The sequence below is a fragment of the Pelophylax lessonae genome, assembly GCF_965119305.1.
Source record: "Pelophylax lessonae genome assembly, chromosome: 11".
In the NCBI taxonomy this organism is placed as follows: domain Eukaryota; kingdom Metazoa; phylum Chordata; class Amphibia; order Anura; family Ranidae; genus Pelophylax; species Pelophylax lessonae.
Genome location: NC_138778.1, coordinates 235,033,381 through 235,039,380, shown reverse-complemented (window position 1 = coordinate 235,039,380; position 6,000 = coordinate 235,033,381). Strand labels below are relative to the sequence as shown.

At 44.5% G+C, this 6,000-nt stretch overlaps 1 long non-coding RNA gene across 1 annotated transcript in view; it reads right to left on the bottom strand.

Annotated features, from left to right (window-relative positions):
* Positions 1-1,288: 1,288 nt before the first annotated feature.
* Positions 1,289-6,000, bottom strand: part of LOC309567589 — a 29,964-nt gene continuing 25,252 nt past the window's right edge. Inside the window, exon 2 of the long non-coding RNA XR_014225940.1 lies at positions 1,289-1,532. This is a non-coding gene — a long non-coding RNA (uncharacterized lncRNA). The remainder of the gene's footprint in view (positions 1,533-6,000) is intronic.

Genomic DNA, 6,000 nt, shown 5'->3' with positions numbered 1-6,000 from the left:
AGACAATGATCCAAAACATAAAGCAAAATCTACAATGGAATGGTTCACAAATAAACATATCCAGGGGTTAGAATGGCCAAGTCAAAGTCCAGACCTGAATCCAATCGAGAATCTGTGGAAAGAACTGAAAACTGCTGTTCACAAACGTTCTCCATCCAACCTCACTGAGCTCGAGCTGTTTTGCAAGGAGGAATGGGCAAAAATTTCAGTCTCTCGATGTGCAAAACTGATAGAGACATACCCCAAGCCACTTACAGCTGTAATCGCAGCAAAAGGTGGCGCTACAAAGTATTAACTTAAGGGGGCTGAATAATTTCACGCCCAATTTTTCAGTTTTTTATTTGTTAAAGTTTGAAATATCCAATAAATTTCATTCCACTTCATGATTGTGTCCCACTTGTTGTTGATTCTTCACAAAAAATTACAGTTTTATATCTTTATGTTTGAAGCCTGAAATGTGGCAAAAGGTTGCAAAGTTCAAGGGGGCCGCATACTTTTGAAAAGCACTGTATATGATGGGCCTGCAGCATTCTGGCAGAGAACGGGCAGAGAGGGCTCTCCTCTCAGCCTGATGGATATTTACGGAGGAGAAATATCAGGTCAGATTCTGGTTCCTTCTCTCACCAGGGACCCCGCTGAGCTAAATATGACAACTGGGTTATTTCTTTTTTTATATTTCACTAAAACAGAAACGTCCCAGAATTTCTGAAAGCTCTAGATTAACCCCTCGTATACAGAGTCACATGATCTACCTTGCAGCCTGTCATTGGATCGAAGTCCCAGATGATGTCATACGTCTATTTCCATGATGCAAAGCTAGAGAGGCGTGTGGAGGGGAGAGGGTCATCATTCTATACCTCACACTGCACAGAATCTGATCTGTCATTGAATGTAAATCTAATACCGGCTAATCATGCGATCTAAGCAATGCAATTCTCAAATAGACGGCTCTCCATCTCCCGATCAATGAAAGCGAATATAAGGACAGATTCATGTACTCACAGTATTTGTAAATACAATCATAGTGGAAGTGCAGCCAATACATAACAGGCTAAAGCCTTGGACTGGCTTCTATGGCTTTGAGGATTCATCTGCCCCCCACTTTACCTTCTCATGACTGGTACCACCATGGAAGGACCTGAGGAAAGAAGATTTAACTGGAGCTCCTTGTAAAACAATTTAGGGGAATACATGACTTTTACCTTGCTGAACGTTGATAGAATAATACCAGAAATGATTGCTCACCATATCATGAACCCACCGCACCTGTACTTGGACCACAACACAATACATTTCGGTTATTTTATTGAAAGAAGGGACCACAGACAGTACAGCTTGCAGGAAGAGCATTTTCAGAAAGGGTTTTGTCATGTTTGGAGGTATTAAGAAGTCTGGCTGCGATGAAATATCAGACAATAGATGAGTCATCTACTAGAACTCTGGTGAGCACCACTGGATGACTACCAACCCGGCTTCACCAGGCCCTCAGTGACTCACCACCATAATCCCTCTGGGCGTTCTCACCTTCATCCCTGCAAAGAGAAGAAAGGATGATTGTTCAATGATATCTAACCGAGAGATGACAGATCATCTCAAAGAAACAGGAACTATGTGACCAGCCCCTCCACCACCCAACCCGCAGAAATGTGGAAGATGGCCCTTTTCTCCTGAATTAGACCCAACCACATATGATACATGTGACCAGCCCCTCCCCCACACAACCCGCAGAAATGTGGGAGATGGCTCTTTTCTCCTAGATTAGACCCACCCACATATATGATACATATGACCAGCCCCTCCACCACCCAACCTTCAGAAATGTGGAAGATGGCCTTTTTCTCCTGGATTAGACCAAAGCACATATGACCAGCCCCTCCACCACCCAACCAGCTAAAATGTGGGAGATGGCCCTTTTCTTGTGAATTAGACCCAACCACATAGGATACATGTGACCAGCCCCTCCACCACCTAACCCGCTGAAATGTCGGAGATGGCCCTTTTCTCCTTGATTGGACCCACCCATATATGACCAGCCCCTCCAGCGATCAACCAGCTGAAATGTGGGAAATGGCCCTTTTCTCCTTGATTGGACCCACCCATATTTGACCAGCCCCTCCACCACCCAACCAGCTGAAATGTCGGAGATGGCCCTTTTCTCCTTGATTGGACCCACCCATATATGACCAGCCCCTCCACCACCCAACCCGCTGAAATGTCAGAGATGGCCCTTTTCTCCTTGATTGGACCCACCCATATATGACCAGCCCCTCCACCACCCAACCCGCTGAAATGTCGGAGATGGCCCTTTTCTCCTTGATTGGACCCACCCATATATGACCAGCCCCTCCACCACCCAACCCGCTGAAATGTCGGAGATGGCCCTTTTCTCCTTGATTGGACCCACCCATATATGACCAGCCCCTCCAGCGATCAACCAGCTGAAATGTCGGAGATGGCCCTTTTCTTCTGGATTAGACTGAACCACATATGATACATGTGACCAGCCCCTCCACCACCCAACCCGCAGGAACGTGGGAGATGGCCCTTTTCTCCTTGATTAGACCCAACCGCATATAACTTTCACAGGAAATTGACAAACACAGTAAGAACAAATCACACTTCTCCCAAAGCTGCTTTCCAAACAAAGTTTACAGTTCATACAAGTCAGTTTATGTGACTTAACAGAGATCAAACCAATCAATCGGTGTGCTGGAACACAGCTCATACAAGTCCATCCATGTCATAGAACACAGCTCATACAAGTCTGTCCATGTGATAGAATGGAGCTCATACAAGTCCGTCCATGTGATAGAATGGAGCTCATAGTATAATATCGGAATATAAGGGGAACCCTGCCCCTTAGAGTGAGGATGAAGGTCTTGCTGTGCGATTCATTCGGAATTCTCCGATTTCTGCAGCCATTAGAAGTGTGAATTGAGGTGAATTTGTAATGTAAATAGGAAAGAGAACAATACAGAGTTCAGAGGAGACATTTCCTCTATATGAACAATACACCCGATTCCCGGCATACGGGAAACACCTGACTCACTATGTATATAATATACTCCATTATACGCTGCCCCGAGGACACAGCCGCACTGGTCCCGACACCTGAGGGGTGTATGTATAGATGATATACAGTGAGGGGAAAAAGTATTTGATCCCCCGCTGATTTTGTACATTTGCCCACTGACAAAGAAATGATCAGTCGATAATTTTAATGGTCGGTTAATTTTAACAGTGAGACAGAAAAAAAAAAAATTCTAAAAAGTTATAAATTGATTTGCATTTTAACCACTTTACCACCGGAGGATTTTCCTGCTGAATGACCAGGCCACTTTTTGCAACTTGGCACTGCGCGAATTTAACTGACAATTGCACGGTCATGCAACGCCGTACCCAAACGAAATTTACGTCCTTTTTTCCCACAAACAGAGCTTTCTTTTGGTGGTATTTGATCACCTCTGTGCTTTTCATTTTTTGCGATATTAATAAAAAAAGAGCGAAAATTTTGCGAAAAAATTGACATTTTCTGCTTTGACAGTTAAAAAATATCCAATATATTCAATTTTTGTCATATATTTAGGCCAAAATGTATTTAGCTACATGTCTTTGACAAAAAAATTCTCAATGAGCGTATTTTTAACCAATTTAACCACTTAAGCCCCGGAGGATTTGGCTGCTAAACGACCAGGGGGTATTTTGCGATTCGGCACTGCGTGAATTTAACGGACAATTGCGCGGTCGTGCGACGCTGTACCTAAACAAATTTGACGTCCTTTTTTTCCCACAAACAGAGCTTTCTTTTGGTGGTATTTGATCACCTGTGCGATTTTTACTTTTTGCGCTATAAACAAAAAAAGAGCGTAAATTTTGCAAAAATAACAATATTTTTCACATTTTTCTATATGAAATTCCCCCCCAAAAAAATGTAAAAATCAAATTTTTTTAACATTTTCGGCCAATTTGTTTTATGCTACATATGTTTGGTAAAAAAAAAAAAAAAAAAAAAAAAAAAAAAAAAAAAAAAAAAAAAATCGCAAAAAGCGTATTTTTATTGGTTTGCGCAAAAGTTATCGCGTTTACTAACAAAGGGAAAGATTTTTGTCATTTTTGTTGTTTTTTTTTTAACGCATAATGGCGGTGATCTGCGATTTTTTTGCGGTACTGCGACATTGCGGCGGACAGATCGGACCCTTGACTGACATTTTTGACACTTTTGGGGTTACCAGTGACATTTCTACAGTAATCAGTGCTATACATATGCACTGTTACTGTAAAAATACACTGGTAGTGAAGGGGTTAACTTTATTTGAGAGGGAGGGGTTAAGTGTGTCCCTAGGGGCGTGATTCTTACTGTGATTGGCTGTGACTTGAGGTGTAAGGACACTGATCAACGGTTCTACATAGTAGAACCGTGTGATCAGTGTTTTTACACCGAGGAGAATGACAGGTGGCTTGTTTACACAAGCTGCCTGACTTTCTCCCTCTCCCCCGACGATCGCGGAGTGACCGGCGGACATCGGGTCCGCCGGTCACACGCGGGGGGGGGGGGGGGGGGTCCGCGACCGCGCGGGAGCGCCCCTCCGGCGGCGCGCGCTCGCTCCCCAGACCCTCCCAGGCTAGTGACGTTAATTAACGTCACTTTGCCTGTGAGGGGCTGACCGCCGCAGTAAATTTACTTGCGGCGGTCGGCAAGCGGTTAAGACTGGAAGATTTTACCCCATTCCTGACCAGGCTATATTTTGTGATTCGGCACTGTGTTGCTTTAACTGACAATTGCGTGGTCGTGAGACGCTGTACCCAAATTAAATCACAGAGGTCAGACGTTTCTTGTAGTTGGGAAGCACAGAGGTCAGACGTTTCTTGTAGATGGAAGCACAGAGGTCAGACGTTTCTTGTAGATGGAAGCACAGAGGTCAGACGTTTCTTGTAGATGGAAGCACAGAGGTCAGACGTTTCTTGTAGTTGGGAAGCACAGAGGTCAGACGTTTCTTGTAGTTGGGAAGCACAGAGGTCAGACGTTTCTTGTAGATGGAAGCACAGAGGTCAGACGTTTCTTGTAGTTGGAAGCACAGAGGTCAGACGTTTCTTGTAGATGGGAGCACAGAGGTCAGACGTTTCTTGTAGATGGAAGCACAGAGGTCAGACGTTTCTTGTAGATGGAAGCACAGAGGTCAGACGTTTCTTGTAGATGGAAGCACAGAGGTCAGACGTTTCTTGTAGATGGAAGCACAGAGGTCAGACGTTTCTTGTAGTTGGAAGCACAGAGGTCAGACGTTTCTTGTAGATGGGAGCACAGAGGTCAGACGTTTCTTGTAGATGGAAGCACAGAGGTCAGACGTTTCTTGTAGATGGAAGCACAGAGGTCAGACGTTTCTTGTAGTTGGAAGCACAGAGGTCAGACGTTTCTTGTAGATGGAAGCACAGAGGTCAGACGTTTCTTGTAGTTGGAAGCACAGAGGTCAGACGTTTCTTGTAGTTGGGAAGCACAGAGGTCAGACGTTTCTTGTAGATGGAAGCACAGAGGTCAGACGTTTCTTGTAGTTGGAAGCACAGAGGTCAGACGTTTCTTGTAGATGGGAGCACAGAGGTCAGACGTTTCTTGTAGATGGAAGCACAGAGGTCAGACGTTTCTTGTAGATGGAAGCACAGAGGTCAGACGTTTCTTGTAGATGGAAGCACAGAGGTCAGACGTTTCTTGTAGTTGAAAGCACAGAGGTCAGACGTTTCTTGTAGTTGGCCCCCAGGTTTGCACACATCTCAGGAGGGATTTTCTCCCACTCCTCTTTGCAGATCCTTTCCAAGTCTTTAATGTTTCAGGCTGATGTTTTGTAACTCGAACCTTCAGCTCCCTCCATATATTTTCTATGGGATTAAGGTTTGGAGACTGGCTAGGCCACTCTAGGACCTTAATGTGCTTCTTCTTGAGCCACTCCTTTGTTGCCTTGGCCGTGTGTTTTGGGTCATTGTCATGCTGGAATACCCATCCATGACCCA